Here is a 24453-nt window from a genome sequence, read left to right on the forward strand (position 1 = left end):
GATGGGACTGCACACTGCCCGTATTAACTTGGAAGAATTGATCTATTTCCTCGCTAATTATCTGTTCCGTCTGTGGCACCTTCAGTAAAGCCTCATTCAGTTTCCAATTTGCTCCTGGCCTGTCTAGGAATTTTTGAGTGCACCGTAGCTCTATGGGTGCATGATCCGACCATGAAATATCATGGATCCCTGAATGGGGAATCTGCGGGACCAGTCTGCTAGAGACAAAGAAGTAATCGATTCTGCTATAAGAGGTATGGGGATGAGAGAAGAATGTGTAGTCCCTTTCTAGCGGGTGCATCTCCCTCCAAATGTCTACTAGATGACTCTCCCGAAGTCCCTTCTGTAAGGCATCTATGTATTTTCTCTTGTTAGGCTTGTAGGGTCCTGACCTGTCCATTCCTGGGTTGATCGCCACATTGAGATCCCCCGCCACAATTATATCTCCTTTAGCAACTGATCTCAATGTATCGAAAAACTTCCGAATGAAGGAGGGGTCCTGCTCGCATGGAGCATAAATCGTAGCTAATGTTATAGGCTGAGCTTGGATTGTTCCTACTATAACTAAAAACCTACCATCTTTATCTCTCTTAATCACCTCCTCTATAAAGGGGATATTGTTGTGCAGCAGGATCGCCACTCCTCTTTTCTTTTCAGTCCTTGCTGAGGAGAGATAAAACCTTTTGAAGCTCTTATCCCAATATTTGGGGGCACTTTTGCTGCTAAAGTGCGTCTCCTGAAGAAACACTATATCAGCCTGCTTGCGTTTGTAATCTGCTATTGCTATTTGGCGTTTGCCCGGGCTGTTTAAACCTTTGGTATTATGGGAGACCATAATCAATGGCATTGTGCGTCAGGGTGGTGTTTACAGCTGCAATTGCTAATTCTTGTGTAGGCCCCTAAGACCCCTGAACCCATTGGCTCCCTTACGTCCGTTAGGTCCTGAGCCCGCACCTCACGGGGAGGGGATGGAGGGGAGAGGAAGGAAAGGAGGGTACAGAACAACTGAGGGGCCAATTCTGGCTCTGGTCAGCAACGGTCCCTTGGCCCACGGGCTAACCTTGCGCCCTGGAATGCCCAAAATGGCTTCCCTACCCCCAACCATCGCCTGTGGCTGGGTGCCCGAGGGACTTGTCTGTGCATGATGGTAAAACCCATTCCTGCACAGCTCGAGTCGCAGGCAGTCGGCCCAGGTGGTCCCGAAACCGGCACATTTTATTACATTCATCAAAACAGATTTTAACTTTTAGGTAAATTGTGTACCCATTCAAAACAATATAGGTATAATACTGAAACTAGTAACAGTGAAACTGATTAAACCTTTGTTATCGTCCCCAGCCAACTGTGTGCCTTCCCCCGGCTTGTAAAATGTAAGATTCTGTGTTGCGGCATAGTTCATTTTGTGCGGCCCCTCCTCCCTCGCTGCATTGGTCCATCTCATGGGGGGGACAGTCCCTCCAGGTCCATGTTACATCATTTAACTCAAACCAATAGTCTAATTTGTGTGTAGTCTCTGGCCCTCATCCCTGCCCCCCTTCAAAGATCTTTTAATCATATCGTTCCCACCCCCCTCCCTCCTTCCCCTCCTGACACTTGCTACCGGACTCTCTTGTGCTGTAACGGAGGCTCCGCTTAGTCTGGACCCGCTGTGGTTTTATTCGCTGGACAACGAGTATCCAGTCACAGTATTACACTGTTAACTAATAGTATTGCGGTTTGTTATACATTTTTGCTTTATTTATTTATTTTCATTGCTACATACACATTGGATTTAATTACACTCCAAATAGTGCCCAGTAGATATAGTGGAACACCAGTCGGGTATCTGCAGACTTGCGCTGCGATTCACTTCTGCTTTGTTTTCAAACCGAGTGGCAGCAAAAGGTTAATTATACCAATCATTACATCTGTCAATTGCTATTTAAATGAGGCAGGTCTGTAGTCCCGTCATCCACCTGCCCCTGACGAAGCTCCGCCTGGAGAGAAACGCGTAGGGCGTGGGCACTGTGGCGTGGTGACGTCACGTCACGTTGAGCAGCTGATCCTGAACAGCCGGTCTACAGCGGGAGCGCCCTAGCAGTGCTGTGTACCGCTAAGGAGCAGAGTATAGCGGCTATTCATGGGTTGATAGTTCTCTAATTGTCTGACACTAGTTACAGTGTCAGACAGCGAAGTTGGAGCTGTGCTACTTGGAAGCAAGTAGTGTTCATATGATAGCTTAGCAACGAGGGAATCCCCCCACTAACTGTGCAACTCACTCTGTATATCATCCCTGCTCCTACGGATTGCTGGATGCAGCAATACACAGCACACTGGAGCGTTCAAGCAGTGCTGTGTACCGTTAAGGAGCAGAGTACAGCGGCTATTTAGCCAAATATCACGCATTGATTCTTGATACAGTACCTTGTGTTGGGTTGACAGTTTTAACATTGACTGACACTAGCTATAGGGACTCCCAGTACTTGTTGACAGCGATGTTGGAGCTGTGCTACTTGGAAGCAAGTAGCGTTCATATGATAGCTTAGCAATGAGGGAATCCCCACATTAACTGTGCATCTCAACTCTGTACACCATCCTTGCTCCCACGGTTTGCTTATTTGCAGCAATACACAGCATATAAACATATTACATGTGCGGTGACGCTCCTTTAAATTTTCACATCTGTGACTTCACATTGAATGGCAGGTTTTGAACTTGATTTATATATATCAGGCAGGAGGCTTATTCAGCGATTATCGCACTATAGCTTCAGTACCTGGCAGTCTTTGTGCATTCACTTTCAATAGGGTTGTTGTTCGGGATCAATAACATCAGCTCAACGTGTTTTAATAATATTTTATTTTTATTGTCACTTTTTCACCTTGGTTTTTCACTATATCTATTTATAAAAATTAAAAATGATTACTGTGATGTGCACCCTAAATGTACTTCTGTGAATGTTCCTGTGACTATATCACGCGTTCATTCAATTGTTAATACGATTAACTTCTGTACATAGGCAGCACTCATTTTGTGTTATTAATTAACACTCGACAATTATAATTATTGATAATGTTTATTTAAGAGTGAGCGGTGTGAAATGCTCTGTGTTGTGTATGTTTTTTAGAGGGAACATAATAGTCTCTCTCCTTACACACCAGCTCCTAATCAATTACCAACCGCACTATGACTGGTTTCCTGTCCAGTAAGTGGAACACTGACTCATGGAAAGATGAGGCTAAGAATGTATTCACCACAGAACACATATATGTGAATACAACAGAACCAGATAACATTCAGGACTATTTTAGGGACCTATCCAAGCTGTTCAGGTCACAGATTCAGATTTCAGATATGGTGGGAAGTTACTAGCTTGCAGACTTATGAATTAGAGAATATGATCCCAAGAGGTCTAAGAATGAATGTAGCACCAGCATATCATATCACTGATGCTGAATTCATTAAAAAATGGGAAAACATTCTGTCCAATTGTTCTACTCAGCTCATAACATTGCTAATTGACTCTCAACAAGCCAAATTGGAAACAATTGATAATGATCTTACATTGCAATTGAAAAAAATAGAGAAATTTCAACCTCATGCTGAGTTTATTGATTTAGAGTCAAGACTGCATAAAGATGTTTTGAAGTTTAAAAATGAAATTAAAGAAAGGAAATACCGAAAATATCAGAGAGACAAACAGGACTATTGCCAAGACAAAGTCTATAGCTATAAACAAACCCGCCGAACAAAACCTAGAACTATTAATTAATCATCATCAGAAATAGAGAACTCTGAATCTGATTCAGGTGGCAGTGAACAGCCAGGAGTAACTACTGCACAGTCCTTAATCAGTACTAGGCTACAACCAATGTCTGACAGAGATGTTTTTTTAGAAGGAACAAAATCAAAAAATCTACAAGAAGGGGAAAAAAGAAAACTAAGGGACAGACGAGGCAAACCGCGAAACCCATTCCATTAGGCACTAACAAACTGAAGATATTTAATTTGTCAGATCTAGAATTATCTCCCATGCATGAATCTATTCTGGAAAAGGGCTTATCATTTTCACCTTCAAGTGATTTCAAGCTCTTTGAATGGATCAAAGATCTAAATCTTTTTTCCAGAAAATTATTGTTGCATAAATTTCACATTAGAAACAAGAGGAGACAATTAGAACATAGAGATATGACCACTCAAGAGCATACTCACTTGGAAGATCTAGTTACACTCTTGAGTGATAATGAACAAGTAAATACATCTGTAGAAGGTCCCTTCACAGATTTAAGACCACGCAGCAGATTTACACCCCTCATGAATGTTTGCCCTCAGGTAGAAGTTTTCACTGATTTAGTGACCAAAGATTTGGAAAAACTGAAACCTTGTCATTCACGTAAAGGGAATATAACTAACAGAGAGAAACAAGCACTGAAGGAACTTGTGACAAATGAGCAAATAACAATCAAACCTTCAGATAAAGGAGGTAACATTGTGGTTTTGAATACTAGTGATTATGTCATTGAAAACAAACGTATCTTGAAAGATAAGCACACATATCGGGTTTTGGACAGGGATCCAACTAATACATTTAAGTTGTAGCTGTACGCACTTCTTAGGGATGGCCTGGATCACAAGCTCATTGGCAAAAAGGAGTATGAGTTTATGCATATAAAAACACCTACTATAGCCACGTTCTACACACTACCAAAAATCCACAAAAATCAGGAAAGACCACCGGGGAGACCAATAGTGTCTGGCAACAATAATCTGACAGAAAATACCAGCAGGTACCTTGATAGAATTTTAAGGCCTTTTGTCTTAGCATTACCGTCCTATATTAAGGACACCAAGGACACCTTGCTAAGACTTAATGGGATTACAACTGGAAATGACACCTGGCTGGTAACCCTTGATGTGGAATCACTATATACAAGTATTCTGCATACAAGTGGACTTACAGCATGTAAATATTTTCTGTCAACCAGACACTGTGGATATATGGAACACAATAAGTTTGTGCTGAATCTCCTGACCTTTGTGTTGACACATAACTATTTTTTATTCGATGGCTCATTCTACCACCAGACCCAGGGTACAGCTATGGGGACGTCTTGTGCCCCCACTTATGCAAACTTGTACCTGGGCTGGTGGGAAGCCACCATTGTCTTCACTGAGGAGAATACGATATTTACTGAGTACATAGATTTATGGCTCAGATTTATCGACGATATCATACTAATTTGGAGTGGTCCAAAAGATATGTTAATTGACTTTATCAAACGTCTTAATATCAATACTCTAAATTTACGTTTAACCTCAGAGTACAGCCAAACCAAGATAACGTTTTTGGATCTAAGTATCACCATTGATCCCTCCCACAGTATTCAAACCACAGTGTTCAGAAAAGCTACCTCAACTAATAATCTATTATTGGCTCAAAGTCAACATCCAGTCTCTCTAATCCGAGGTATACCAACAGGGCAGTACTTGCGCTTACGACGCAATTGCTCGACCCTACAGGACTTTAAATTACAATCACAAGATCTTAAAAGTAGATTCCTGGATAGAGGGTATTCCCTAAAAAATGTACAAAGGGCACACAATCGGGCACTTCAATGTGACAGGGACACTCTACTTGTTCCTAATGTGAAAGCAAAAGATACTGTAATCAGATGCATTGGCACCTACAGCCAAAGATGGCATGATGTTAAACAGGTATTTTCTAGACACTGGCATATATTGAAATCTGATAGTGATCTATCCTCTGTATTGAATGACACTCTGAGCATCACGAGTAGGAGGTCCAAAAATCTGAAGGATGACTTGGTACATAGTCATCATCAACATATGCCCCCAAAAACATGGCTACCTAATCCACCTAAAGGCTGCTTTCGTTGCGGCAGCTGTAAGGCGTGCCAATACCTGCTCACCACTAAAACCTTTGATAATGATGACAAAACTAATCAATTCGAAATAAGACACTTTGTGAATTGTAAAAGCTTTAATGTCATTTACCTTATCAATTGTGAGTGTGGTCACAGATATGTAGGCAAAACAATAAGCGAGCTGCGCAGATGCGTGTTAGAACACATTAACTCTGTTCTTAATAAAGCTGATACACCAGTAGCACGCCATGTTAATTTAAGACACAATGGGGACCCAGGTTGTCTTCAGTTTATAGGGATTGATCGTATCAAAAACACAATAAGAGGAGGCGATATTGATCGCAGACTTTTGCAAAGAGAAGCAGAATGGATATATCGCCTAAAAACCCTATATCCATTGGGCCTAAATGAGGGCTTCACATTTACCCCTTTTATTTAAATCATTTTTCTGCCCCTAGTGATTCGCTGTTTTTATACAATGCCATGGAACTATTTACATCATATCCATAAGTGCACTTGGTCGGATCGCCCCCCCCCCCCCCCCTCTTTTCTCCTCTGTATATATGGTAAATAATAGCGGTGCATATTACTCCCAATAATGGGTCCATGAATATTTGTAATAGATGTTTATAGGAGCTGCCTCATCCTCTCCGGCGGTGAACCATTTGCTGGACAACGAGTATCCAGTCACAGTATTACACTGTTAACTAATAGTATTGCGGTTTGTTATACATTTTTGCTTTATTTATTTATTTATATTGCTACATACACATTGGATTTAATTACACTCCAAATAGTGCCCAGTAGATATAGTGAAACACCAGTCGGGTATCTGCAGACTTGCGCTGCGATTCACATCTGCTTTGTTTTCAAACTGAGTGGCAGCAAAAGGTTAATTATACCAATCATTACATCTGTCAATTGCTATTTAAATGAGGCAGGTCTGTAGTCCCGTCATCCACCTGCCCCTGACGAAGCTCCGCCTGGAGAGAAACGCGTAGGGCGTGGGCACTGTGGCATGGTGACGTCACGTCACGTTGAGAAGCTGATCCCGAACAGCCGGTCTACAGCGGGAGCGCCCTAGCAGTGCTGTGTACCGCTAAGGAGCAGAGTAAAGCGGCTATTCATGGGTTGATAGTTCTCTAATTGTCTGACACTAGTTACAGGGACTCCCAGTACTTATTGACAGCGAAGTTGGAGCTGTGCTACTTGGAAGCAAGTAGTGTTCATATGATAGCTTAGCAACGAGGGAATCCCCCCACTAACTGTGCAACTCACTCTGTATACCATCCCTGCTCCTACGGATTGCTGGATGCAGCAATACACAGCACACTGGAGCATTCAAGCAGTGCTGTGTACCGTTAAGGAGCAGAGTACAGCGGCTATTTAGCCAAATATCACGCATTGATTCTTGATACAGTACCTTGTGTTGGGTTGACAGTTTTAACATTGACTGACACTAGCTATAGGGACTCCCAGTACTTGTTGACAGCGATGTTGGAGCTGTGCTACTTGGAAGCAAGTAGCGTTCATATGATAGCTTAGCAATGAGGGAATCCCCACATTAACTGTGCATCTCAACTCTGTACACCATCCTTGCTCCCACGGTTTGCTTATTTGCAGCAATACACAGCATATAAACATATTACATGTGCGGTGACGCTCCTTTAAATTTTCACATCTGTGACTTCACATTGAATGGCAGGTTTTGAACTTGATTTATATATATCAGGCAGGAGGCTTATTCAGCGATTATCGCACTATAGCTTCAGTACCTGGCAGTCTTTGTGCATTCACTTTCAATAGTGTTGTTGTTCGGGATCAATAACATCAGATCAACGTGTTTTAATAAGATTTTATTTTTATTGTCACTTTTTCACCTTGGTTTTTCACTATATCTATTTATAAAAATTAAAAATGATTACTGTGATGTGCACCCTAAATGTACTTCTGTGAATGTTCCTGTGACTATATCACGCGTTCATTCAATTGTTAATACGATTAACTTCTGTACATAGGCAGCACTCATTTTGTGTTATTAATTAACACTCGACAATTATAATTATTGATAATGTTTATTTAAGAGTGAGCGGTGTGAAATGCTCTGTGTTGTGTAATGTTTGAATTGCATCAGCATACAAATGTTATTTAAATACAATTCTAACTCCTGGAACATTCATGGCGGTCAAATGAAGAGTTTCAAGTACATTTTATAACGGAGTAAAGTATAATTAAGGTGAATAAATTGTAATGTACAGATCCTTGTTAAAGTGTCTAATTATAAATAAAGATGTTCATCCTTATGTCGCTCGTTAATTATGCAAGTTGTATGACCCAAAAACTGAGCTGCAGCCTAAACACAGATGGCAGCAGATGACTAATAACACAGACGTCCTGATAACGGCAAATAGGTGGCTTTAGTAGGTCAATTAATTTAGTTTTTGGCAATATTGTTGGTGCATTTTAACTATTCAAAATAGCTATTGAGCATGTGCTTCAACCTTTAGAGTTCCCTTGTGACTTATCTGGTATGTAATGGGACCTGGGATGTCAGAAGCCCTATTGGCATACCAGATACAGTTGTGTGAAAAATAAAATACACCCTCTTTGAATTCTATGGTTTTACATATCAGGACATAATAACAATCATCTGTTCCTTAGCAGGTCTTAAAATTAGGTAAATACAACCTCAGATGAACAAAAACACATGACATATTACACAAGTGTCGTGAGTTATTTAACAAAAATATAGCCAAAATGGATAAGCTATGTGTGAAAAACTAAGTACACCCTTACTGCTTCCGTAGGAATTAAGATGCTAAGTAGCAGACAAGTGCTGCTAATCAAATGCCCTTGATTAATTGATCATCAGCAAGTGTGACCACCTCTATAAAAGCCGAAGTTTTAGCAGTTTGCTAGTCTGGAGCATTCAGGTGTGTGTTAACACAATGCCAAGGAGGTAAGACATCAGCAATGATCTCAGAGAAGCAATTGTTGCTGCCCATCAATCTGGGAAGGGTTATAAGGCCATTTCCAAACAATTTAAAGTCCATCATTCTACAGTGAGAAAGATTATTCAAAAGTGGAAAACATTCAAGACAGTTGCCAATCTTCCCAGGAGTGGACGTCCCAGCAAATTCACCCCAAGGTCAGACCGTGCAATGCTCAGAGAAATTGCAAAAAACCCAAGAGTTACATCTCAGACTCTACAGGCCTCACTTAGCATGTTAAAGTTCATGACAGTACAATTAGAAAAAGACTGAACAAGTATGGTTTGTTTGGCAGGGTTGCCAGGAGAAAGCCTCTTCTTCGGCTTAGGTTTTCAAAGTTGCAACTGAACAAACCACAAGACTTCTGGAACAATGTCCTTTGGACAGACGAGACCAAAGTAGAGATGTTTGGCCATAATGCACAGCACCACGTTTGGCGAAAACCAAACACAGTATATCAGCACAAACACCTCATACCAACTGTGATGCACGGTGGTGGAGGGGTGATGATTTGGGCTTGTTTTGTAGACACAGGACCTGGGAACCTTGCAGTCATTGAATCGACCATGAACTCCTCTGTATACCAAAGTATTCTAGAGTCAAATGTGAGGCCATCTGTCCGACAGCTAAAGCTTGGCCGAAATTAGGTCATATAACAGGACAATGATCCCAAGCACACCAGCAAATCTACAACAGAATGGCTGAAAAAGAAAAGAACCAAGGTGTTGCAATGGCCCAGTCAAAGTCCAGGCCTCAACCCAATTGAAATGCTGTGGCGGGACCTTAAGAGAGCTGTGCATAAACAAATGCCGCAAACCTAAATGAACTGAAGCAACGTTGTAATGAAGAGTGGGCCAAAATTCCTCCACAACAATGTGAGAGACTTAAAAAGTCATACAGAAAATGATTACTTCAAGTTATTGCTGCTAATGTGGTTCTACAAGCTATTGAATCATAAGGTGTACTTAGTTTTTCACACATGGCTTCTCTATTTTGGCTTTATTTTTGTTAAATAAATCATGACACAGTGTAGTATGTCACGTGTTTTTGTTCATCTGAGGTTGTATTTACCTAATTTTTAGACCTGCTAAGGAACAGATGATTGTTATTATGTCCTGATATGTAAGACCATAGAATTCAAAGAGGGTGTACTTTTTCACACAACTGCATCATGGCACAAATTCTAGTTTTCTAGAGAATGATCGGGCTAACCCCTCCAACAGCTATGGGTTGTGTCGATCATGTGAACTCTGCTGAATCGATCACAACCGCACATGCCAGAAGTCCGGTGGCAATCTGGTGTCACCGGACCTCTGGCACTGGAAAATATAATTTCATACTAATTTGTGTGGATAAGTTGTGTACTATACGGTCAGCCGAAAACGTCTTTTGTTTTAGTATAATGGATTATCCATTAATAAGCCCTTTACATTGTATTGTATTGTATGTCTTTATTTATGTAGCGCCATTAATGTACATAGCGCTTCACAGTAGTAATACATGTGGTAATCAAATAATTAACAGATAATATAAATAACAGGTCATGGGAATAAGTGCTTCAGACATAAAAGTAACATTAAGGAAGAGGAGTCCCTGCCCGAGGAGCTTACAGTCTAATTGTTAGGTAGGGAGAACGTACAGAGACAGTAGAAGGGAGTTCTGGTAAGTGCGTCTGCAGGGGGCCAAGCTTTATGTATCGTGTTCAGAATATCCACAGTGCTATTCATACGCTTCTTTAAGCAAGTGTGTCTTAAGGTGGGTCTTAAAGGTGGTTAGAGAGGGTGCTAGTCGGGTACTGAGGGGAAGGGCATTCCAGAGGTGTGGGTCAGTCAGTGAAAAAGGTTTAAGGCGGGAGAGGGCTTTAGATACAAAGGGGGTAGAAAGAAGACATCCTTGAGAAGAACGCAAGAGTCTGGATGTTGCATAACGAGAAATTAGGGCTGAGATGTAAGGAAGGGCAGAAGAGTGTAAAGCTTTAAAAGTGAGTAGAAGAATGGAGTGTGAGATGCAGGATTTGATCGGAAGCCAGGTGAGGGATTTCATGAGGGGAGATGCTGAGACAGATCTAGGAAAGAGTAGAGTGATTCTGGCAGCAGCGTTTAGGATAGATTGTAAGGGAGACAGGTGAGAGGCAGGAAGGCCGGACAGCAGGAAGTTACAGTAATCAAGACGAGAGAGAATGAGGGCCTGAGTCAGAGTTTTAGCAGTTGAGCAACAGAGGAAAGGGCGTATCTTTGTTATATTGCGGAGGAAAAAGCGACAGGTTTTAGAAATGTTTTGAATGTGAGGGGCGAATGTGAGAGAGGAGTCGAGGGTGACCCCTAGGCAGCGTGCTTGGGCTACTGGGTGAATGATCGCAGTTCCAACAGTAATGTGGAAGGAGGTAGTAGGGCCAGGTTTGGGAGAAAATATGAGGAGCTCTGTTTTAGCCATGTTGAGTTTAAGGCGACGGAGGGCCATCCAGGATGATATAGCAGAGAGACACTCAGAAACTTTGGTTTGTACAGCAGGTGTAAGGTCAGGTGTTGAAAAGTATATTTGTGTGTCGTCAGCATAGGGGTGATAATTAAAAAGATGTTATTAGGTCACCTAGAGAGAGTGTGTACAGAGAAAAAAGAAGAGGTCCCAGGACAGAGCCCTGGGGTACCCCCACAGAGAGATCAATAGAGGAGGAGGTGTTAGCAGAAGAGACACTGAGTGTATGATGGGAGAGGTAGGATGAGATCCAGGATAGAGCTTTGTTCCGAATACCAAGAGTATGGTGAATGTGAAGGAGAAGAGGGTGGTCCTCGGTGTCAAATGCTGCAGAGCGGTCGAGTAATATGAGCAGAGTGTAATGACCTCTGTCTTTGGCAGCATGGAGGTCGTCAGTTATTTTAGTGAGGGTTGTTTCCGTGGAGTGAGCAGTGCGGAAGCCAGATTGTAGAGGGTCTAGGAGAGAATAGGTGTTGAGAAAATGGAGCAAGCGAGAGAATTCAAGACGTTCAAGGAGTTTAGAGGCAAAAGGCAGGAGGGAGACAGGTCGATAGTTAGAAAGACAGGTAGGGTCAAGCTTGCTGTTCTTGAGTAATGGTATGACTGTTTTTTGAAGGAGGATGGAAAGGTTCCAGAGCAGAGGGAGGAGTTAAAAATGTGTGTGAGCGTAGGGATTATAGTAGGAGCAAGAGGTTTTAGGAGATGGGATGGAATGGGGTCAGGAGGGCAAGTGGTAGAGGGAGAAGAGGCGATCAACAGCGACACATCCTCCTCAGACAGTGGAAAAAGAGTCAAGGAAGGCAGGAGGAGAGTTAGGAAGCGGTGTAGGATGGGAGGAAGAAACGGGATGTTCTGCCGTATGGATTCCACGTTTTCCTTAAAATAGTCAGCATAGTCCTGAGCGGAGATGGAGGAAGGAGAGGCAGCTGAGGGTGGTTTGAGTAGAGTATCAAAGACAGAGAACAGTCGGCGTAGGTTATTATATGTTGATTAGAGAAGAAAAGTAGGCTTGTTTAGCTTGCAAGAGGGCAGAGTTGGAACAGGATAGCATAAATTTGTAGTGAAGGAAGTCTGCGAGAGTATGAGATTTCCTCCAGAGGCGTTCAGAGGAACGAGTGGAGGAACACAGCATGCACGTGTGGGAATTTAGCCAGGGTCTAGGGTTAGAAGGGCGAGTGCGGCAGAGAGAAAGCGGGGCATGTAGATCAAGAGAGGAGGACAAGGCAGAGTTGTTGTTCCTGACCAGGTTGTCAGGGTCTGTAGCAAAGCTGAGAGAGGAGAGGGAGGAGCGTTAAGTGGACTCAAAGTCATGTAAGTGAATAGAGCGTAGGTTTCTGCCGAACCGGGGGGTAGATGGAGGTGGAGAAGGGGAGAAGCGAGATAGAGAGAATGAGATGAGGTGATGGTCAGAGAGAGGAAAAGGGGAAAAGGAGAAATCAGAGAGAGAGACGTTTTTAGTGAAAACCAGGTCTAAGTTGTGGCCATCCTTGTGGGTGCTGGCTGCAGTCCACTGTTGAAGGCCAAAAGAAGAGGTTAGAGAAAGAAAGCGGGAGGCCCAAGGGAGAGAGGGGTCATCAATGTTGCAATTGAAGTCCCCAAGGAGAAGAACAGGGGAGTCTGAGGAGAGGAAGAAAGAGAGCCAGGATTCAAAGTGAGAGAAAGGCAGAAGGGGGATGAGTAGAGGTAGGTGGGCGATAGATGACCGCCACATGGACAGGGAGAGGAGAGAAAATCTGGACAGTGTCAGCCTCAAATGAGGGAAAAGCAAGAGATGGAGGAATAGGAAGGGTTCGGTAATGACAGAGAGAGGAGAGCAGGAGCCCTATGCCTCCACCCCTGCCATCAGTGCGTGGAGTGTGGGAGAAGGAAAGGCCACCATAAGAGAGGGCAGCTTCCAGAGCAGAGTCAGACTGAATGAGCCAGGTCTCAGTTATAGCAAATAGGAGCAGAGAGTGAGAGAGAAAGAAGTCATGTACAGAGAGGAACTTGTTAGAAAGGGAGCGAGCATTCCAAAGGGCAGAGGAGGGAGGGTGGCAGGGTATGGGTATGAGGTTGGAGGGGTTGACACCAGAAGGAGTAGAGGTTGCAATTGGCAGGCAAGGACGAGCGCATGTAGAAATAAGGCAGGGACCAGGATTGGGAGAGATATCCCCAGAAGCAAGGAGGAGAAGCATGGATAGAAAGAGGATGTGTGAGGATGATATATAGGGGTGTGTTTTAGTGCAGGGGATATAGCTGTGTGGTGTCAGAGGGCGCAGGTATTATTTATTTATTTATAAAATATTTTACAAGGAAGTAATACATTGAGAGTTACCTCTCGTTTTCAAGTATGTCCTGGGCACAGAGTAAAACAAATAATACATGGTTACAAGTACAGTTACATAAATGAACAAGGTGTACATTATATACAAGACATTGCGTGCACAGTTAAAGAAAATATATATTATGAGCGTATGAAACAGTTACAGACCAGATTAAAGTGTGAGACAGCCTTAGATTTGAAAGAACTTAAGCTGGTGGTGGATATGAGAGTCTCTGGTAGGTTGTTCCAGTTTTGGGGTGCACGGAAGGAGAAGGAGGAACGTCCGAATACTTTTTTGAGCCTTGGGACCATGAATAGTCTTTTGGAGTCTGATCTCAGGTGATAGGTGCTGCATGTGGTAGGGGTGAGGAGCTTGTTCAGGTAGCTGGGTAGCTTGCCCAGAAAGTATTTGAGGGTGAGACAGGAAAGGTGAACTTTGCACCTAGACTCTAGTGATGACCAATCTAGTTCTTTGAGCATTTCGCAGTGATGTGTGTTGTAGTTGCATTGGCGAACAAAACGACAAATTGAATTGTAGAGGGTGTCAAGTTTGCTAAGGTGGGTTTGAGGAACCGAGCCATATACTATGTCTCCATAGTCAATAATTGGCATTAGCATCTGCTGTGCAATACGCTTTCTGACCAGGAGACTTAGGGAGGATTTGTTCCTGTAAAGTACCCCTAGTTTGGCATAGGTCTTGGTTGTCAGGGTATCAATGTGCATCCCGAATGTTAAGTGGGAGTCAAACCATAAGCCCAGGTATTTAAAACTAGTGAAAGGTGTTAGGGTGGTGTTAGCGTTGGTTCTAATCAGGAGCTCAGTCACTGTAAGCTTTACAAATTTAGTCTTGGTCCCAAATACCATTGTTACAGTCTTGTCAGTGTTTAAAAACAGTTTGTTTTGGGAAATCCAGTTATCGAGTCTCAAAAAGTCAGACTGAAGTATGTGTTGAAGGTCAGAGAGGCTATGGCTGTGTGCATATTGGATTGTGTCATCTGCATACATGTGTATTGAGGCTTCCTTACAAGCTGTGGGAAGATCATTAATAAACACTGAGAAGAGTAGGGCCCCAGAACAGAGCCTTGCGGGACACCACAGGTGATATCCAGGGGGTTGGAGTTAGAGCCTGAGATGGACACATGTTGGGATCTTCCTGATAGGTAGGACTGAAACCAGTTTAAAGCATGTTTCCCTATTCCAGAGCTCTGGAGTTTGTTAAGCAGGATAACATGATCAACTGTGTCAAAAGCCTTTGCAAAATCTAGGAATACTGCACCAGTGAGTTGTCCCCGTTCCATTCCACACTGGATTTCATTGCAAACTTTTAGCAGGGTAGTTACGGTGGAGTGTTTGGGACGAAACTCAGACTGGAATTGGCTAGGGAAATTTGTCTTGGTGTAGAAATCGCTTAATTGGGAGTGGACACATTTTTCCATAACTTTGGATAGAATTGGGAGAAGTGAGATTGGCCTGTAGTTTGAGACAGTGTTTTTGTCCCCACTTTTGAAGATTGGGACAACTCTGGCAGTTTTCCAGGTCTTAGGGATATGGCCTGCAGACAGGATAGAGTTGACTATGGACGCAATTGGTTTGGCAATGGCTGGGGCACCAAGTCGTAGGAACCTAGATTGTAGTAAGTCGGGTCCACATTGGCTGCTTAGTTTTAGTTTGAGGAGCGCTTGTGTAATCTCCTCTTCAGATACTGGGCTAAATTGAAAATTGTGGGCAGTGTTGGGAGGGGGTGGGGCTATAGGGGTACTCCCAGGATGAGATTCAGGTTTGTGGTTTGGGCTGCGTTTCGCTAATAAGTTAGTGGCACACCCCACAAAGTAATCATTGAATGCATTTGCAATGTCAGTGGGGTTTGTCAGAGTAATATCCCCCTTATTGATATTACTTGGTTGTTGATGGTTAGGAGGCTGGAATATATTGTTGATAACCTTCCAAAAGTTAGCTGGGTTTGATGTATTTTGGTGGAGATTGTCAGAGTAATATTGTGCTTTTGCATGCCTTGTTTGCCTTGTGCACATGTTCCGCATGCATCTGTAGTGTTTGAGATCCTTGGTAGTGCCAGTTACTTTGTAGCTTTTCCACAAGGCATCCCTGAACTGGTAGAGTGCTATAAGGTCAGTTGTAACCCATGGAAGGTGGGCCCCCCGTTCCCTTATTTTGCGTAGTGGAGCATGGGTATCGCAGAGTTTTAAGAACTCGGATTGGATATAGTCGAGCGCAGAATCAGGGTTGGGAATTAAATCGAATCTGTGCCATGGGCAGTTGGTAAGGTCATCCAGAAACTGTTGTGGGTTAAAGTTTTTAAATGTTCTAGTGAGGAGAACTTTAGGGCTTGATTGGGGCGGTTTAATTTTCCTTACACAGTACACTATTGCATGGTCACTGAAAATATCAGGAAGGATGCCAGAGGATTGGATTCTGCTGGGGTTTGAGGAGAGAATCCAGTCTAGCAAGGAATGGTTATGCGATTTCAGGTTTATCCGTGTGGATTGGGAAATGAGTTGTGATAGGTTAAGTGACTTGAGTTGTATCTGGATTTTGTGGTTTTTAGGGTCAAGCCAATTGAAGTTGAAATCCCCTTGAACTAGCAGCTCACTCTTCTCATTCAGAGAGGAAATGGAGCCAAGAAATTGGGTGATATCAGTCAGGGATTGTAGAGGGGCTTTAGGGGGGCGGTAGATGCCAGCAAGCAAGATGGGCTTAGAAAAGGGGAGGCAGATTTTGCCAACTAGAGTTTCAAAAGAGGGTGGGCTTGGTGGGCAATTTAACAGTGTAAATTGTAAGGTGTCTGCAATATAAAATAACACCCCTCCTCCTCTCTTTGACCTATCTCTCCTAAAAATGGAGGATCCCTGAATGGCAATATGTGCATCAGGGGTTTTAGGGGATAGCCATGTTTCTGTAAGAACGATGGCTTTGGGTTTATGCATAAGGCACCATGCCCTTAGTTCATCCAGTTTGGGCAGCAGGCTCCGGATGTTTATATGGGCGACAGATAGCCCTTTTTGGAATTTAAAGGTGGAATTCCCAGGGGCATGGGACAGAGCTGAAATGGGAGGACCTTGGTTAGTTTCAATATCACCTGCTAAAGAGAGTAATAGTATGAGTAGAAATTTGGTTAGTTGTTTGCAAGTTGTAGATTTGTGGTTTTTGCCATTAGAGTGAGCAGTGGTTGGTGTGCTGGTTTTTAGAGTTCTCCACCAACATTCAGTAGATAGTGCAAGGCTTTTGAGTAGTCCAGGGTGTATGGTGATGTTGGGTGTGGGCCAGGATGGAGGAGTTTGTAGTGGATAGAGGGGGTAACATCTCCATGAGGCCAGGAGAAAGAAAAGAGTTAAAATACATAGCAGGTTCATGATGCCAGAGGTAGGCAGTGCTGCAAGGAGCTGTTGTGAGCAGAGTGAGTGTGAGCAGACTAACAGCAGGTGTGTGCCTGTTCCTGTATAATACCAACACCTTTGCTGCATTGGGCAGGAACTGCATTAGGCAGTGAGGCATTTAAAGTGAGCTTTTAAGTGATAAATACAGTTAGACTACAGTTAATATACTCACTTTCTTCATGCAATGACCAATAACCTCAGCTGATGTGACATGGATCTAATTGCATTCTCTTCACAGGTATGTTCCTGATGCTGTGCAAATCCTGTGTAAAAGCCTGACTGTGGCCTTGTAGAATTGATATAAGTTAGTATGTTTGAATGTAAAAAGTTTTTTTTTTTTTCCCTCTTAACTGTGTGCTGTTAATTGACCAAATGGAACAAGCTGACTGACTGGGGAGGGGGAGGGTCATGTGACTGTTTTTTCTGTATAATACCAACACCTTTGCTGCATTGGGCAGTGAGGCATTTAAAGTGAGCTTTTAAGTGATAAATACAGTTAGACTACAGTTTGACTAGAGGTGACTGGGGACTGGATCTACTGCACACTCTTTTACTCTAGAAAACAAACGGTAAGCTATTCAGATCACACTATTATCCCAAGCTTGCTAATCTGCCTATTTCAACCCCCCACCCCTTTACAATTTATTTACTGCAGCCTCTCCCAAAACTGACTGCAAAATACACTGAAACCCTGAACTGACTCTAGCATTGCAATACAGCTAAACATATACAGGTAAGAAAGGAGTTCATGTGAACAGAGAAGTGGTGAAGGAAGGAGAGATGGAGATATATGAATAGAGTTAGAGACATACTGAGGCTGGTAAAAAGAAGTGCATAATTTGAGAAGAAGTGAAGTCACAGCAAATATAAATGGTAAAGGCATCACAGCAGTAATGATGCAGTCTGGTATAGATGATATCCTCCTTTCCAGCGTTGTTCAAATACAGGAATCGGGGCCAATATGTGTTGTCCACATCTTCTTCACTTCTTTTGAACTTCCTTTTAAACTTGAGTTGTTCAGTGGTCCTGCCACTTGGATATGTGCTGCATGCAGACTAAAGCTGTTCTGTTTATATGGGCCTAAACAGTCACCTGACAGTTAGGTTCTGTCGGCTTAATTAGCACATCTGAGGCACATTCAAACAGATGGTTTTCTTCACTGGGTGTTCCCTGCCTAGGTGGCAACACTTAATTTGATTAGAGGTAGACAGAAAACAGCATTCAAATATGTTTTTTACCTAGCATTGTCACTTGCATATACTGTACTATAATACACACAGCAAAGGCTTCAATGAGAGGATTTAGAGATGGTTTTTACAGTACCTAGCATTGTCACTTGCATATACTATACTATATATAATACACACAGCCAAGGCTTCAATGAGAGGATTTAGTGATGGTTTTTACCTAGCATTGTCACTTGCATATACTGTACTATAATACACACAGCAAAGGCTTCAATGAGTGGATTTAGAGATGGTTTTTACCTAGCATTGTCACTTGCATATACTGTACTATAATACACACAGCAAAGGCTTCAATGATAGGATTTAGAGATGGTTTTTACCTGAGGAGAGAAGAAGGATAAGATCCATTAGGGTAACAGTTCCTTCCTTTTAAACTTGAGTTGTTCAGTAGTCCTGCCACTTATAATGTGCCACTTGGATATGTGCGGCATGCAGACTAAGACATTGAGAATTGTATTTGTTTGTTTTTAGAGCTTGGCTGTTGAATCTAAATTCAAAAAGCAACTAAGTACACATTACACTACAAAACAGTCCTGAACTAATGCTACATGCCTGAGTACTTTATTTAATTGAATATCCACCATATATTGGAAAGTTTTGCTTTAGATTTGTGACACTGGGGATCAAGGAACAAATACATGGTCTTTAAAATGTTCCCTGGTACATTTTAACATAGAGTATATCAAGGCTCTTCAACTGGAGGCCCGCTGTCCATATTCGGTCCATGAAGTGCCTCGATATGGCCCTTGGACAATCTTTCCTGGTAATTCCATACCATTACTTAAGCGTCTTAAGTGCAGTTTTTCCCACTGAAACTCACTTGTAATTTAAGGTAATGTAATTATTTATATATGGTACAGTTGTTATAAATGATTGTAACATTTTTAAATATAATATGTTTTATGTATCATTCAAATACAGTAACTTGTGTCCCTTCTGCTCCTACAATCTTTTGGATCTGTCTCCCTTGGAAAATGAATTGAAGAGCCTTGCTGTATATCAGTGGTTTTCAACTTTCCTTTGGTCAGGGAACCTCAGAATTCGATTGTGAAATTCTGGGGACGAAGCAGGGAGAGGAAAAATAGCAGTGACCGGGCTGCTGCTGCTGCTGTTGAGCTCGGGAGCCACCGGTCACTGCTATGTGGGGTACTGCCACGACGCCGGGTCTGGTACAGCTGGGAGAGATGTCCCATCCTTCCCCCCCCCCCCCCCCCGGTAGCCGCAGCACCCCTGAGGGGTGCTCACAGAACCCAGGTTGAAAATCACAGCTGTATATGGTCATAGAGTCAGATCATCTGTCAACTAATTAACATGTGTATTTTATGCAAAAGAGTTTGCATTAGATTGTTTTCCTTCCGAGTAAAATAACTGTTAGCATTTAAAAAGCATATCAATTACAAAAATAATGAAATGCATGGTTAATGTTTACAAAATAACATTAATAATTAAATGTAAAGCCTACCTTTCTAAAGGATCTGTCCTGAAACCTAAGATGGCTGCTGACAGGAATTGACCTCTCACCTTCAATGAAGCTACAGTGGCGGCCGCCTTTATCCTCCTGCGGCCGCCACCGCGGGATTTTAAAAAACGCGGCGGCGCGCAGCTTTTTTTCGTCAGGTTTCCCGCGCCGCGGGCGCTTTCAATGATAAGCGCCATTAGCGCTTACAGCAGCGGCAGCTCTTATTCGAGCAAATGCCGCTGGCTGAATGAGGCTGGGAAGCGGGTAGCCGCGGCGCGTGGCGGCGCACTGTGACGTCACGGTCACAAGCGCGCCCGGCTTCCCCGTCTTCCCCGGCTTCCCCAGGCTTCCCCGACACCCCTGGAGTTCAAATCTAGGTAAGCGGGGGTGCGGGGAAGCAGAGGGGCAGAGTAGAAGCCGGGTTCGGGGTGTCTTTGGGGGGGTAATTGCGCGCGATGTGGAGGGGGGGTGCGTGGGGGAAACGCGGCGGCGCGCGTTTCTGACTGGCGGCAGCTGGGGTAGATCCCGGCATGCCGCCGGCATTTACTCGAATAAAAGATGTCGCTACTGTATATAATGATGCGGCCGCCGCGCGGGAAACTCTGAGAGAAACTGAGAAAATCCCCGCATTTATCCGGGTAAGTAGGAGAGGATAGGAGGGGCCGCAGCAGTACCGTGACCATCTTACTTCCTGGCAATTCCTGCTCCTCACTTCTTGACAGGAAGTCAGCCTCTCTCTGGCCCTCATTGCAAGCAGCTGCTTCTGGCCTTTAATTAGCAGGCAGTTGCTCCCTGTCAGTGCTCGTGCAAATTACTCTGTATCTTGTTCTGCTTGTGTCCTGTCTTTGCCTCTGTGATTACCTGCTTGTGCTTGACCTCTGCCTTGACCTGACCACCCCTGCCTGCCGCCTGCCTCAACCCCGGAATTGGACTTGACTATCTCTGCCTGCCGCGTGCCTTGACCCCGGAATTGGACTTGACTACCCCTGCATCTCAGGCCTCAGATCACAGGCTAAGGTTAGTGTCAGGGTCTCCTAGACATCCTGCTCAGCAATAGTTCCCTCTTTGTCCACCGGGTGTGCTGCTGCATTCTGTATGCTCTGGGGCTCTTCTGTCTGTCTTTTTGTTGCTCCTGTCTCTGTCCTTATAGTTCCTGCTTCTTGTTCTTTTCCTTTGCCTTTGTTTTGTGTCAGGCTCCTTATGCCCATGCTTCTGCCACAGCTTCCGTTTCTGTACCTGTTCTGTGTTTGGAGTCCTGTACCTTTATTAAAGGCCCTTGCTGGTAATCTGGCCTGTCCATGGTTGTTCCCTGCTCTCAGTACCTGTTCCCCAGTCTAAGTCCCTGCTCCATAGTCTCAGTCCCTGCTCCCCTGTTCTACTCCTGCCCTCATGTTGCCGACTTCTACATGTGACCCCGACATTCCTGCTTGCTGCTTGCCACCGACCTCAGCCCGTAACCCCAACTCTCCTTGCCTGCGCCCCGCTGTTCTGGCCACTGAGGTCCTACCCGCCACAGGAGTCTCCCCGTGACAAAAAACAAAGGCCACTTCTGGACCTCGCTGAATCAGATCCTTTTCCTGCCTGCACCCTTTCCTGCCTGCTTCAGTAGACCCCATCCGCTTGGTTGAAGATAAATACTTTTGTTTGTGTTTGGAAATGCCAGTTGGGATCTTGAAGGTTTTTTTTTGTTGCTGCAAAGTGTTCTGCAAGATTTATTTCATTAAAAAAAAAAGGTTTCTGCAAAAGCTAGAACTATTGCTGCAACATCCAGTGCTTTTTCTCGCTGAAGTTTTTGCAGTGCCTGGGTTAACCCCTGCAATACCTGTTAACCCTATTGTAGACTCTGACTTTCATTCCCTGGACAAGGCTTGTTTTTCTCTGCTTACCCTGGTTGGACCACTGCTGTCTTACAGGGTTCAATTTAAAAAAACATGAGAACTTCCATTGTTTGGTTGCTTATGTTGTCATTTCTCTGCAACCAATGATATTCCTATGCCTGATTTCTAAAGTTTCAGATTTAACTGCCGGTTTCTATGTCTATGATAATCCTATGCCTGATTTCTAAAGTTTCAGAGGTAACTGCAGGCGCTCTGTCTTAGTTTCTCCCAATCTGGGATATTCCTATGCGTAATTCTAAAGTTTCAGATATAATTACAAGTTTCTCTGTCTATGGTTATCCTTGCAATTTTTGATATCTCTGTGACTGATGCTAAGGTCTCAAATCTAAAGGTCAGCTCTCCTATCTTTTGTCTCTGTGTCTAATATTTCTGTTGTTCATTCCAATGCTTCTGCTTTAAAGACACATTTCCTCTTTACTGGTTTCTTGGGAAGTTTGGTTTCCCCATGTCTGAAGCTATGGCTCCTACTTTGAAAGCAGTCCTGAGCAATACATGTGAATACATGTAATACATGTACCACTGATTCTTCAAAACTTCTCAAAACAAAGAGAAATAAAAAGAAGAGAGGAGAGGTTATAGTGGAAGTTGCAGAAGGAATTAAGGATGAACCGTCAACATAAGGGAATCCTGCGTTAGAAGGGAATAGAGATATGCTGCAGTCTAAGGCGACTCACAGAATCATCCAAGGAATATTGGAAAAGAAAGAGGACACCTTTAACCAAGGTAAAAAAAAGCCTTAACCCAGGCACCTCAATCCACAGGGAATAAATTAGATTGCCTTTTTAGACAATTACATAAAGAGCAAGAGACCAATGCTGTTCTACAAAAGGGTCTGTCCTCAGCAATTGCTAAGTGTGTACTCCAGGAAAAAGAAAAAGATCAGTTGGAGAGGGACAGGGTGATTCTGTCAAGTAAACTGGAGAAGCCATACGCCAATTCTGCCTTTCATTGATCAAGTTGGCACAGCGCTGAAACCTCACTGAAGGAAGTTCACAGGCTTAATACAGAGCTTAAAACCTCCCGAAGGAGATTTGCTACTTAAACAGAGACACATTCTGTGAGAGAGGCCTTCGAAGGGTTGAATAGTGGGTTTAAAACTCTAAACCAAATGTTCAATAACCTCTCTTTCCAAGCCAGTGAACGAGAGAAGAGACTCCATGAATTAGATGAGAAAAAACAATTGCCCAAGGAAAAGTTAGACGTACAGACAGCACTGCAGAATGCAGAGAGAGTGCTGCAAGAAGAAGGTGTCTGCCTGGAGCAGCGCACACAATCAGAAAATATCCTGCAGAGTCAGCTGCAAGAACTGCGTGCACGTCTGCATGACGCCAAGGAGAAACAGGTGAATGCTGAGGAAAAGCAGTGAGTTCTGCAGGAAGAAAATTTCCAGACTGCCTACAAAGTAAAAATGCTGCAAGAGCATTTGAGTACCAAGTGTGTCCCCAGAGACCAGCATGGGGATCTGAAGGCCACACTGAGCATAACCATAGCCTCGCTGGAGAAGCTTACAGGCCAGGTAACCCTATATGAGAGGGAGCATGAGGTGGTCCAGAAACTAAAGCAAGAGTTAGAAGGGTAGAGATACTGCTCCATCCCGAACAGTCAGTACACCCAGGAGAAAGATACCTGGAAAAGGCAAGCTGCTGAGACCCTAGCGAGGGAATTGGTGGAGCTCCAGGACGTATTGAGGGATGCATGGAAGCAAGCTCAGAAAGATCACAGTGAAGAGATGAAAGCCCTGAGAGGAGAATTGCAGAATGCACTCAACCAGGGGTCTCTCGCGGAGGAGTGGAAATTGCAGCAAAGCCTAAAAATGGAAGAGCTAAAGCTGGCAGCTGAACACACATCCCAGCAACTCACAGCGCTGCAGGCGCAGATCGCTGAGCTCAAGACACAGCTTGCCAAAAAGGAAGAGAGAGAGGATGTGGCCGACCTGACTGCACTATAAGGTAAAAATGGCCAATGCCTGCAAATTGCTGGACCACACAGCCCGTGAGAAGGCCCGGCTGCAGCTGGAGCTGGACAGGGTACTAAAGAGGAGTACCGGCAAATGCAGGTCATAAATAAAGAAAATGAAACACATTTAAGCTTTGCTCTGAGTCAGCTGGGAGATATGGAGTTGCAACTCAACTCCAAAGAAGCTGAACAGTCAACTGCATTGAGTGGGAAAAGAAATGCAGAAGGACAGCTTCAATAGCTGAAAACTCAAATAGCTTGTCTTAAATTCTCATTGGGTGATGCCGCGAAACGACAGTCGCAAGAGGAGACCACGGAGAGTGAACTTAATGTCCCCACTGGCTCGTGTGGAGAGCCTGTTGCGCCGTTGCTGGTGCCCTTGTTCCTGATGTCCCTGCCCCTTTATTTGGGTTGGACGCACCCGTTTGGAGGTTTCTTGCGGCGCCCGATGTGCCGGTTGCTGGTCCCTGCGCCGTTGCACTGGGGACAGATGTTTTGCCCGTCGACGGACAACCAGAGGTGGGTCACCCCGAGTCTGCATTTCATCGGGGCCTCTGGGAGGAGCCTAGAGGATCGTCCGGAGAACGCTTTTGAGGGGGGAGTAATGTCAGGGTCTCCTAGACATCCAGCTCAGCCATAGTGTAACAATTGCGCTGCCCACGAGCAAGACAGGACCCCGGTACTGAAGTGGGGAAGTAGTAAACCACGCACCCACAGCAGCGGAAGCGTGCCTGGCAGGCGGATTGTCAAATGTAGCCGGGTCTGGGTTGGAGAGAGTGGGTTAGTGGATTCTTGCCAAGATCTTGGAATGATCTGGGGTTTGAGAGGTCTGAATCGTGGAAATCCGTATAGCCGTGTTCTGGAGTTGGA

General features: G+C 43.9%; 1 protein-coding gene across 6 annotated transcripts in view; it reads left to right on the forward strand.

Moving 5' to 3' along the window:
- Window positions 1–24453, forward strand: part of ZCWPW2 (zinc finger CW-type and PWWP domain containing 2) — a 139343-nt gene that overhangs the window by 21299 nt on the left and 93591 nt on the right. For 3 of the 6 annotated variants that reach the window (XM_075587002.1, XM_075587004.1, XM_075587003.1), the window contains exons 2-3: window positions 17262–17327; window positions 17679–17756. The exons of 2 other annotated variants lie outside the window; for them this stretch is intronic. The gene's annotated coding sequence lies outside the window, so the exon portion shown is untranslated. The remainder of the gene's footprint in view (window positions 1–17261; window positions 17328–17678; window positions 17757–24453) is intronic. One more of the 6 variants, XM_075587005.1, reaches the window with a different exon arrangement.

The sequence above is a fragment of the Ascaphus truei genome, chromosome 2 (genome assembly GCF_040206685.1).
Source record: "Ascaphus truei isolate aAscTru1 chromosome 2, aAscTru1.hap1, whole genome shotgun sequence".
Classification (NCBI taxonomy): domain Eukaryota; kingdom Metazoa; phylum Chordata; class Amphibia; order Anura; family Ascaphidae; genus Ascaphus; species Ascaphus truei.